This window comes from Pinus tabuliformis, chromosome X (genome assembly GCF_031772625.1).
Source record: "Pinus tabuliformis cultivar Carrire ecotype Pingquan chromosome X, CPIR1, whole genome shotgun sequence".
Classification (NCBI taxonomy): Eukaryota; Viridiplantae; Streptophyta; class Pinopsida; order Pinales; family Pinaceae; genus Pinus; species Pinus tabuliformis.
The window spans coordinates 1349255292-1349267993 of NC_142308.1; the positions used below are offsets into that span (position 1 = coordinate 1349255292).

A 12702-nucleotide genomic window follows, 5' to 3' on the forward strand; every position below is an offset into this window, starting at 1 on the left:
AGTATATTGCTAGAGCACATTCCTCGTTAAGAGGGAGTGTTGATTTTGGCTAGCATCAGATGTGCTCTAGGCCTCAAAATTTGCAGGAAGTCTTAGACACATGCATTCTCCAATACTAGAAATCGTTTTGGGAGATTCCACCCAGAAACAGTTTTATTAAAATAATTAATTATTTTTAATGGGACTCTAAGTCTAACCTTTGGAAATTAAAATAATTAGTAGGTATTAATCTGAACTATTCGTGGAACTTCTAAAATAAGGCAGAGATCAAGTCAAATGATCCTAACCATTGATTAGAATCTAATATGGGTCGTTGATTGATCAACGAAAAGATTATAGGAGGAGACTTGGTGGGAACTTAGAGAAAACACTAGAGGCAGATACTCAATTACCCGAGTAAGATCGACTTTCTCATTGGTTGAAGTTCAGCAAGAGAAAATCAAATTAGAGGGACAGTTGCAGGTGAGAAAGACAAAGAGGGCATCAGCATATTCAGAGAGTGCAAGGCAGCAAGACGAAGAGCAGGAACAGGGTGATGCAGAAAGAGGTAGCGCAGAGGCATTTTGAAGCAAAACCTGCATGGGCAACTTGACGTTAAGCTAGGCAGAGCAGTCTGATGCAGAGAAGATCAGAAGGATTCCGGGAAAGAAGAAGTGCTTCACCTGGGGTAGAACTTGGTCAAGAAATGTTTGTAAAATTTCTCATTCCTATTTCGTTGGCAGTAATTTGTACATGAGAATTTGCTGAAGAGTAATAAAACCCTCATTTTTTGCACCGACTTTCCCACATTGGGTTTTTCTGGGGACGATTGTCCAAAAATAATTATGTCATTGTGATCATATTTGTGCCAGTATTTTTCCTTACATTTACTTTCTGCATTGTTTTAATTGTGAAGGTTGCAGTAGAATATATTTTGATATTTGTCGTAAGAAGACTATGGATAACTTATTTCTGAGATAATAAGTACAATAACTAATATTAATCACTGCAGTAGGATTTCTATTTAGAAATTTTCATAGTGGCAAGGTCATCTAGTACAAGGTTCATCATACATATGTCAAAAGGACACATATGTTGATGGGAATACTTTAGATCCTCAAGATTCTCTGATGGAATCTTCATTGAAAGATTCACTGATCATGAGGGGAAGCAAGTGTTTCATCAAGAATTCCGAACTTGTGGAATTCATGGGATGATGGTATGATGACATAAAAGTGAAGCAGTCAAGTAATTGAAGCTCTTTCAATCAAGGAAGCTACTGCAAGAAGTCTGGATGACCTAAAGAAAAATGAGGTATGTATGCTTACATTTCATATTGTAGAAGTCATGTCATATGGTTGCGGATATCATGGACCAATGCTCTATCTTAAGAGCATGATCAAAAGAAAGGATCTCCAAGAAGGCATAAGTCACACATTGTCTAGATGAAATCAACATAATATGTCCTCATATGTAGTATGAGGTGGTTGACAACAACTAGAGGAATTCTGATTGGAAATTCCTTATAATGAAATGTGTGAAGAAAGGAAGGAAGAGGTCGTGGAATATGCAACCATGGTAAAAGCAATCAACATCCCAAAGACCAAGAAGATTTGACTAGGATATCTCCATGAAAGATATGAAGATTCTAATGGAGTCTAAAAAAGAAAGGGGCACTTGACAATATATATATTTGGGAGATGTGTCGATATGTATGCAGGGTGTTGATGCAAACTAGAAAGATGTCATGATGAAAGATATTTCTTATTTTTGAACAAATATCTGGATGGACTTAAGCAAGGTTGTCGAGGGAAGATCTATGAATATATTGCACCATCGATGCCCATGTAGCAGGATGAAAGATCCTCATGGAAACATGGCATGAAGAAGGAAGCATGGCATGAAGGAACGCCAGATATGAACAAATGGATCAATTTCTGATGGTGATATGACTGGCTCATGGATGAAAGTGATGGATGGTTTGTTCCCTACAAAGAAGTCCCAAAAATATGAAGGCTCCTAAATAATGAAAAGAAGTTCATAACATCGTGAGGAGGATTTATTCAGGCAGATGGTTGTCCCATCATGTCCACCTGAGGAGTTGTTGTAGGTCCCTAATTAAGAGGGAGCCTGGAAACAAGTTTCTTACTTGGTAGAAACTTGGAAGCAAAATTCCTAAGCCAAGAGGGAGCTTAGGTACATTCCTTTCGTACGAATGAGTACATTCCTTTATTGGAATATATATGTCCTCCCTAATTAAGAGGGAGATATAGGCACATCATTTTTGTCTTCACTTGGGAAGACAGAATGGAGGACTGGGTAAACATCAGGCATCCAATGCTCTTTGAGGATGTATTAGGGCATCTAAGATAAGAGTAGTTTTTGAGGACCGATATCCTTTGAGGACTAGGAATCCAAGATAAGAATAGTCCTGGTGGAACACACCTTGAGAACCCGGGTAGGGTATGTTCTGAGAGAGACAATGATGAGGGTGTTTATACATAATTGGTCTTAACAGCATTGTCCTCAGATCTTGTGGAGAGATAGAGTTGTTAGTCAAGGCCTTTCTATGTGACAATGCTAGTTGATATGATGCTATACAAATGGGTTACCAATCTGACTCTTCTTATGAGAAATTCTTCATATTGAAAATGACCAAGTACCATTATGAATACCTTGCTAGTTAAGAGGGAGTGTTGAAAAGTGTAACTAGGTTCGCTTTTTGATAATGACATGTGTAATTGTAATTTTATGTAATTGATGAAAAGAAGAAAAAGAAAATTATTATTGTAAAGCTTGTGTCATGGGTTTTATGAGAAAGGAATTTTATTTTTAGTAATGGCTCCCATTGTGAGCCTTTAGGTTTTGTCATCTAGCCATAAAAGTCAAATTGAGCTAATGTCATGTATGAAGGACCCTTCTTTGGCATGTTACATTTTGTATGAGTCGTTAGATAAGTATAAATAGCCCTCCAACACAAGCCCAAGCCTCTCCCTTCAAATCAACTTCCAAAGAAATAATAATATCTCTCGAAATGACACGTCAGCCTAGTTGGATGACAAGTTGGCTTATTATCATGGCAAACAACTATTTATAGGGCAGCTAAGCATCATTTCAAGCAGTAAATTTCAATGATGAATTCGATGAAGGTATAAAGCATAAAAAGGTGCAAAGTTCGTTAAGGAAGCCTATTATCAAGCGAAGGAAAGAAGAGTATCAACCAAGCTCCTTTTCAAGTCTGTTTTTGGGTTTATTTCCTCTACACGTGTGAGGAAGTAAGAGTTCAGTTGCAGCAAAAGGAACCGAAAAGAATTACAGTCCCCTTGAGCAGCCGAGTTGGAAGTAGGGCAAGGTTAAGAGGAAGCCAAGGCAAGCTAGAAGGAGTCACCATGCAAAGAAGGCCTAATTCAAGGAGGCCAAAACTAGTGAAGGTCTGAAGCAACCGAAGTTGAAGAGAAGCCGAGAAGAAGGAAGAAGCAGAAGGTTGACTATCGTTGACTCAAGGAAGAAGGACTTCATCAAGGAAGCTTTGTGTCTTGGTCTTGGAGTGGCAAATAGGTCAAGGGTCTTGGTCTTGGTCTTGGTATTTGTCAATTGGAATCTCTATAAGAAGAAGAATTTGTTCGGGTTTTCCTCTCAAGAAGGAGAGGTTTTGGCCCTGGCTGATAGCCTATATTCTGTGTCTCTTGTCTCTTTATGGTTTATGCATTGGTAGTTGTTTGATGAAAAAGAACACTAATAATCTAAGTAAAGGAAGATCCTAATCTAAGAAAGTAAAAATCATTCACAAGCAGTTACTAATCAAAGAGAAATCACTTAATCTCTATGCCCTAGATTTCTCAACAAAAGCCTGTCCTCTTGAGAGCAAAACCCACAAGAAATCTTCTCTTCTTATAGAACTTCAAATGATGATTTCTAACACCTAAGACCCTTGTCAAAGTCCCCTCTAAGACGAAGACAATCCTTCCTCCTTAATGACCTTTCCTTCTAGCAACTTCGACCTCAGCAAATTATGGAACTTTGACCCCTAGCAATTTCTTTTGCAGAAACCCTAGCTCTTGCACGTGTGGGAGAGATGATGATTTCTTTCTCTTTTCTCCTTCGCTTGCATAGATACTTTTTTCTTGGAAACTCGACTTGCAAAGTATACCAATTGATGCCCTAATTCGACTTCTGCAATTCAGCCTTAGTTGTTGCAATAGGTGCCCTAATTATCTCGCATGTGTGAAGGACAGTAGCCTAAAGGCAATTCAAAATTTTGCTTTTCTTTTCTTCTTCAAATCCTCCTTTTCTTCGCACCTTTTCCTCTTTCTTGATCGAACTCTTGTGTGAGTGAGTTCCCTTCAAGTGAGGTCGAAGTCTCTAATATATAGGCTTCTCTTCTAGGTCGAATTGTTGCTTTGAGGCCGACTTGTCCTCTCATGAAGGTCGACTTGATCTTTGCTTGTTGACAAAGTCTTGGAAGGTTTATTTGACACTTTTGACTTTACATAAATATTCTTTACAATATATAACATGTCAAAAAGTGTCTTCCATACATGACAATGACTTAATTGACTTGTCGACTTAATGACAAGCCCTAGAAGCACTCAATGGGTGCTTGATCGATAAATCAAATAACCTTGAACATGAAACCCATGCATCAAGAATGAAAATAATAAATTCATTTTTCTTCTTTACATCATATACATAAAATCAAGATTACATATGTCATTATGAAGACCGAACCTAGTTACAGATTTCAACACTCCCTCTTAACTAGGGAGGTAATCATAATCCATACAAGGTACTTGGACATTCTCAAAATGAAGAATTCTCATAAGAAGTGTCGGATTGGTAAGCCATCTCATAAGTTATTGTTTCAGCTCATCTCATTGCATCTTATCATATCAACTAGCCTTGTCACATAGCAACGCCTTGGCTATCATCGTTATTTCTCCACAAGATCAGAGTACAATGTTGGCGAGACAAATGAATGATAGGCACCATCATTATTGTCTCTCAAGGCACATACCCCACCTGAGTGTTCAAAGGGTATGTCCTTTTAGGACAATTCTTGTCTTGGAATAACACATCCTCAAGGAATTTCCTCTTCGACTACTCTTGCCTATTGGATGCCCTGCCACATCCTAAAGAGTATCATAACCAATCTCAAATTGTTAATTTTAGGTATGTTCTATGCTTAGAGCGATTTACTTCAATTTTTCATATTAGTGCAATGACAATATTCAGATTAGCAATCACATCAACATGATAGTAAAGTGCAGATAGAACATAAACATAAATAGCAGAGGACAAGCCAGGACAAGAGGACACTAGCCAAGGACAAACCCCAATGTGAGGAAACCCTTGATTTTTTTTTATTTTTTTCTTATTTATTTATTTTTTATTTTTTAATGTCAGAGGAATTGGCAACTGGGACAGCCTCGCAACTCGCGTGACACGGGGTCGATTCTGGCCGCCACCACTATAACCTCTGGGCTTCGCGCCTGCCCACTATAACGCGTCACCAAGGTAAGTCCAGGGGATTTGAACTCGTGACCTCAAATACGGAGTCCGCCTTACAAACGAACTACACCGCCATGCAATTACCAACTCGCCTACCCCCGTGGGGCTGAGGAAACCCTTGATTAATTCTTCTTATATTCTTCAATAGTTTAGCAAAGAGAGATAGTAAAATACAAAAATATGAGATGTTATGACAGTTGTAGAAAGTACATCATTATGACAGTCTTCAATCATGAAGAGTACTACAGCATGTCCTGGTGCAACATTACTCCAATTGCTAGCTGCTCCAGCAATTCTGGTTAGGGCACAATATGCAGCCCTAAACTCCCATGACTGTGAGAAGTTGCAGATCTGATGAAGGCACCTGAGGCAGACCTAAACTTCCTCCAAACAGTCCAATAGAGCAGCTCTAAGAAACCCCTTTGCTATGATGTTATGGCCTATGGCCTAGCACATAGCAACTCTGAAGCAAACATCCTTAAAACAGTTACATAATCATCATTAACGCAGCAACACAAAGGAGTAGACTTCAATGCATTCCTTCAATGCATAACAGTGACTTATCAATTTAGCAGACAGTCCTTAAGGCATGCTCATACCAGCTTCCTTTACCTACAGCAAACACGCTTGTTTATTCATGCATTTCAACGTTGTGATAAGTCACTTTCTTGCTGTGTTTAAGGGCTATCTATGCTGTGGTTTAGGATTCCCTTGCTGGCTGTAGGTAGTGACCCTAACATCCTTTTCTTGTTGTGGTTTAGGCCTGCGTATGATGCCTCCTTGACTGCGGCCTAGAAACTGTTAAGACTCTCCTTCTTGCTGTGTATAAGTGTCTTCTTGCTGTTGAATAAGGGCTTCACAAACAATGACTAGGGCATCAGTGTATAAGGCCTTTTCTGCCAACGTATAGGAGCCTCTTGACAATGTATGGATGACCATGGATTAGGTAATCTCTAGACTGCGTTTTAGGCCTCCTTATGTTGTTGATTAGGGCTTCATATTGAAGCTCCTTAGGACGGCAAGTAGGTCTCCACTTTGACTAGGGCTAGATAAAACAGCGGCTAGATATGCTTGATTGGACTGCAGATTAGGGCCTTTTTGGCTGTGTATTGAAGCTCCCTTTGACTGCTTGTAGAGCTAGAGTTCCCCTCTAGGACTGTAGCCATATCCTTCTTTACTCTACGGCTAGGGCATGGCTTGACCTCCTCTAAGACGGAATATAGACTCCCTCCATCAACTGTGTTTAGGGTTTCTCCCTTTTGATCTCTCTAGCCACCAAACAGAAACAAGTGGAGAGAGATCTTAGGAGAAGTGTGTGAGAAAATGACTTGAAGACCTCTTCTATTTATAATAAAACGTTGAGGATAGGTTGGGGTAATTTGGTTGTTGGCCGACCTTGACAAATTGTCAAGTAACATAAATAAATTCATATCTCCATGAATACATGTTGGAATCAGATGATCTTTAGATCAATCCTACATCTCTCGACGAGAGGAATCCAAGAAAAATATCAGTTGCCATAAATAAAAAGACCTACATGGAGTTTGGCCCTAGTTGCCAATTTTAACACAAATGTTTACCCAATCCTCCATTCTTTCTTCAAAACATGAAGACAAGAATGATGTGTCTATCTCTCCCTCTCAACTAGGGAGGATATACTCATTCGTGTAAAAGGAACATACTAGAAGCTCCCTCTTAATCAGGGACTTGACCAAGCTACTTCTCAACTAGGGACTTGTTTCCAATAGCAGCTATCTATCTGCTCTTGGTGGAGATCATGGTTCTATCAGTTGCTTGTAAGGCTCCTCCTTTCGATGTCATGAACTTCAACTTCTTCATCATGAAGACTTCATCTTCTAGAACTTCTTTGTAGGGCATCGACCATCTTCTCCATCACTTTCCCTCTACGAACCATAGGATTGAACCAATAGTCATGGCATCCTTTTCTTCATCAGAAAGTGATCTTCTAGGCCACATTTGGCTTTCCTTCATACAACTACCTCTTCCAAGTCATGTTTCTTTCAAGATCTTCCATCCAATCACATGAATACTAGTTGTAGGTGACTTCTACAATCTCTTTCGGTAGCCTTGTTTCAACCCAACCCGATATTTTCAGAAATCAAGAAAAACATCAAATAAAAAAATTTTAATGATGGCCTTTCGTCATGACTTTAGCTTCTTGCAACATCAACATCCTGCACATGTATGAACCCATCTCCAAGACATATATTACAAAGGTTTTCTTTTTCCAGTATCCATATCAGGGTCTTCATACCTTCTTCTTCCATGGAGATGTCATAGCTAATTCTTCTATTTCTTGGATGTTGGTTACTTATCTAATCTTACATGACTATAGTTGCATCTTTCACAAACTCTTCTTCCTTTCTTCACATATTGCTTTTCCTCAAGATCTTCTTTACATGGTTCTTTCAATATAGAAGCCACGATTGTCAACCACCTCATATGGATTATGTTGATTCCATCTTATCAATATGTAGAAGAGTTCAAGGCATCTTGTCTATATGCCTTCATACGTCACTCTAGTGGAAGAGATCCTTCTTCTCCGATCATGCTCATGAGTTAGAGCATTCAATCATTCTAACTACAACCATATGATGACATGACTTTATCTATCTATTTTCAAATATATACATACCTCTTCCTTCATATGGTCATCTAGACTTCCTTCAGTAGCTTCCTTTCCTTTCTTGAATATTAAAGTACCTCAACCGACTTGACATGTTGCACTTCCTTTGTCACCATACCATCATCTTTCTAAACAATGGATCCCACACAAGGTGGAATGTAGACTATCAGCAAGATGCTTCTTCCAAGTAGAGGTGAACCTTCTTATAAAGATTCTAGTGGAGGATCTCAATGATCCTTATTCTACAAATGCTCCTTTCTAATTATGATGACGTATGATGAACTTTCTCTACCTTATATCATGTTGGATGACTTTCTTTTAACCATATATACTACTATTTCGGTTGCCTTTTCATGCTTTCAATGAAGATACCATGAGCACCTTCCTTTTTATCATGATGACTGCGACAACCACGTAGACTTCTACTTCAGCTATCGTTTCAAGCTTCTATGCTAATGTCATCTCTACTTCAGCTCTAATGCATCTTAATGCTTCCTATCATCTTCTATAAGTGAAAAGAACTAAGTGAAGGAGATTATCTCAGTCATAGCAGAGATCTTTCACTTCCTCCTTCTTTGATTTCTTATTTTCAAGTTCTTCTACTTCTTCGGCGATATGGGCTTCATTCCCTTCCTTTCTCTTCCTATTGTCTTTCTTGAGTTTGGGACAATTTTTTTTTGTAGTGCCCATATTCATTACACTCATAACATTGTACCTTTGACATGCCAATCTTCTTCTTTTTCTGAGGACCAATCTTTCCAAAGTTTTCTTTTCTCCTAGCCATGGCAGCATATGCTTGAACTTGTTCGTTTAATCCTACATCGCTTTTCGCCTTCAACCTAGTTTCTTCAATCTTACATAATGACCAAAGTTCAATGAATGGGGTAGCTTCCTTCTTTCCATAGATGCTTGATACAAAGTTGCCCCATTCATCAGGTAGTGCATTGAGCACAATGATGGTCATTTCTTTATCGGGCATTATTTCCCCTAACTCTTGTAGTTGATCTCTTATTTGTGACACCCTCATAAGGTATGAGGATATCCCTTCTTCATTTGATACCTTCATCTTATATAGCTTGGTTCTCAAAGATATCACTTTTGCATTGCTTATGGAAAACAATTCTACCAACTTTTCATAAATTTCTTTTGATATCCCCATCTTTGCTCCATAAGCGATGAGCAAATCCTTGATTGATTCTATAAGGATTCTTTGAGCCCTTATTTCCCCTTTCATATACTTTGATAATGCTTGAGCTTTCTCTTGAGATGGTTTCGAGATGGAGCCCTTTACATATTCAACAACTTCATTCTCTATGAGGATCAAATCTATCCTCATCTTCCATACAAGGAAATTTGATGACCCAACAAGTTTATTACTTTCCTTGCAGAGTCAAGTCATTTTGATAGTAGATTCAGACATACATATAAAGATACTTACTTGTCAAGTGAAGATGCTTTTTTAATGATGATATCTTCAACTTGATGCCTTCTTGATTTTGATGATGATTTTCACTTCCTTGAATATGAAAATACTTCTTCTCTCTAGAGATGTCTTTCTTCAAATATGCTTGAGATGTGATCTTTTCTTCAAAGAGAGGGAGATCACCTTGATTTTCTTGCTTCTTTGGATGATAATGTAGAAAGTGGGGCTTCAAAATGCTTCAAATGTGTAGTCCTTCTTTCTTTGAATGGAGGTAGGGTCCTTGAGGTCTTCTTCTCCTTGAAATATGATGATGTGATCCTTTCGATGTGATGGATGGTCCTTTGATGCTCATTAGTTTGCTCGGCACTTATGTATCCTTATTCCATTGGATGATCTTCTTCAAGTTGTCTTTCCTGTTGTAGTCACCTTACCTCTGATACCATGTTGAGGAATCTAGGGGCAACTAGATTAGTTGATTCCTCTTCTTTGATAACTACTTGTGATGTATTTTTACTTAACTTGATTAGCTTCTTCTTTCACTTGATTATTATTATGCTTTTATCATCAAACAACTACCAAACCATGAATATCAAATAGACAAGAGGACACAAAATGTAGGCTGCAAGCCGGGGCCAAAACCTCTCCTCTTGAGACGATAACCCACAAGAATTCTTCTCTTCTTATAGAACTTCAAATGAAGAATTCCAAGACCTAAGACCCTTGTCAAAGTCCCCTCCAAGACCAAGTCAATCCTTCCTCCTTGATGAGCTTTGCTTCCAACAACTTCGACCTTAGCAACTTCTATAGCTTCGACTCCCAACATTTTCTTCTGCAACTTCGACCCCCAGCAGTTTCTTTTGCAAAAACCCCATCTCTTTCACGTGTGGAAAAGTTGACGATTTATTTCTCTTTTCTCCTGTGTTTGGATAGATATTTTCTTCTTGGAAACTCGGCTTGAAAAGTACACCAATTGATGCCCTAACTCAACTTCTACAATTCAGCCTTAGCTGCTGCAATAGGTGGCCTAATTATCTCGCACGTGTGAAGAATATTGGCCCAAAGACAATTCAAAATTTCGCTTTTCTTTTCTTCTTCTAATCCTCCTTTTCTTCACACCTTTTCCTCTTCCTTGATCGAACTCTTGTGTGAGTGAGTGCCCTTCAAGTGAGGTTGAAGTCTCTAATATATAGTCTTCTCTTCTAGGTCGAATTGTTGCTTGGACGCTGACTTGTCCTCTCATGAAGGCCAACTTGATCTTTGCTTGTTAACAAGGTCTTTGGAGGGTCTATTTGACACTTTTAACTTTACATAAATATTCTTTACAATATATAACATGCCCAAAAGGGTCTTCCATACATGACATGACTCAATTGACTTGTTGAATTAATGACAAGCCCTAGAAGCACTCAATGGGAATCTGATCTATAAATCAAATAACCTTGAACATGAAACCAATGCATCAAGAATGACAATAATAAATTTATTTTTCTTCTTCACATCAAATACATAAAATCATGATTGCATATGCCATTATGAAGACCAAACCTAGTTACATATTTCAACAGGAATATGTGGTAGCTGCAGAAGCAATGAAGGAAATTGTGTGGCTCAGGAAAATTCTTGAAGATTTGCAGGAGAAACAACTACGTGCTCCTCATCTTTTCATTGACAATACTTCTGCAATAAAATTGGCCAAGAACCCAAAGTTCCATGATCGAATCAAGCATATCAATACAAAGTATCATCTTATTCGACATTAGGTTGAGGCCAAGACTAGTCACCCACACCATTGTTCCATAAATGAGCAGATTGCAGACATCTTGACCAAAGCGCTTGGAAGAGAAAAGTTTGAAAGATTCTTAATGATGCATCGTCTCACCAACATCCCTTCAGATTAAGGGGGGGAATGTTAACACCTAATCATTCGGCTTAGGAAATTATTCTAAATATTGTAAGTAAGAAAATGAGAAGGTGAAGAGACAATCAAAATATGAATTCCAAGACTCTCCCTATCAATGTATATATCAATAATTTCTCTTAATGCAAATCATTTGTTCGTGGAGTTACCCAAGCTTGGATTGACATATATATATATATATATATATATATATATAATGTGACACTTCATTTGACCACTCACTCATCATCATCTCTCTTCTATAGAAGACACTCTTGGTAGCAGAAAAGGGATGAAGTGGCTGAAGTTTGGGCTTGGTTTTTGGCATGGATTTCTAGACAATTTATATATCTGTGTGTGTGTGACATTTCATGTCATATTGTATTCCCAAAGTTCCTTAAGTTTCATCAAATTTCCGAGTTTCTATTGTAATCTTGAGTGTGAGGATTTTTCAAATCAGCTTGTGATATTGCTGATGTGGGTGTAGGTTTAATTTGATGTTTGAGCATATGTGAGCAGGGGTAAAATTTATGCAAATATATAGATAACCAGACTTCAGACCAGCACTATAATATCACCACATCCTCATAAACTGTGTTAGGATATTCCGACACATAGGAAATAGTTAAGTACAACTTGGTCTAGTATAGAGTTAGGTAAAGTGTGTTTCTTTACTATGTACATTTTGTAACTTACAATCCGACGGTCACGATATGTAGTGATCCAACGGTTCATTCTCTCCTCGGTATTACCGACACTTGATCCGTGGCTTAACACCTGATTGGTCCATGATCTCTATTTAAAGAGCATGGAGGGTCATTTGTAGGTTAACCGTTCATGAGAGAAGCTTATGTAAATTTTCATTCTTTTATTAATAAATTTCCTGAAGTGGCCGCGTTGGCTTAGGCTGTGGACTGTTTCCCTCTTTGAGGGTTTTAACCACGTCAAAAGTACTGGTGTATTGATCTGCGATCTGTTTGTGAGCGGTGTCCTTTGGTGTTCTGTCTGAGGAACTTACCCTGTAAATTCCTACATCGTATCAGAGCTATTTGAGGGCCGCGTCCGTTGGTGATCCAAATCTGAAGCCAGTAGAACTGCATCCGACTACCGTTTCCTATATCTACTGTTTCTGACTGCTTTCGGGCCGAGAGGACTGCTCTGTTGTGTTGGGAGCATCTGTTCCAGTGAGGAACCCCTTTCGTTTCATGCGAAAAGGTTTCCGGTAGCCCTAGCTACATCATTTTTAAG

The 12702-nt window shown here is 38.5% G+C and overlaps 1 protein-coding gene across 2 annotated transcripts in view; it reads right to left on the reverse strand.

The window, feature by feature from the left end:
• LOC149145070 (ENHANCED DISEASE RESISTANCE protein (DUF1336)) overlaps nt 1-12702 on the reverse strand; it is a 483701-nt gene that overhangs the window by 126121 nt on the left and 344878 nt on the right. The gene's annotated exons all lie outside the window — the stretch shown is intronic.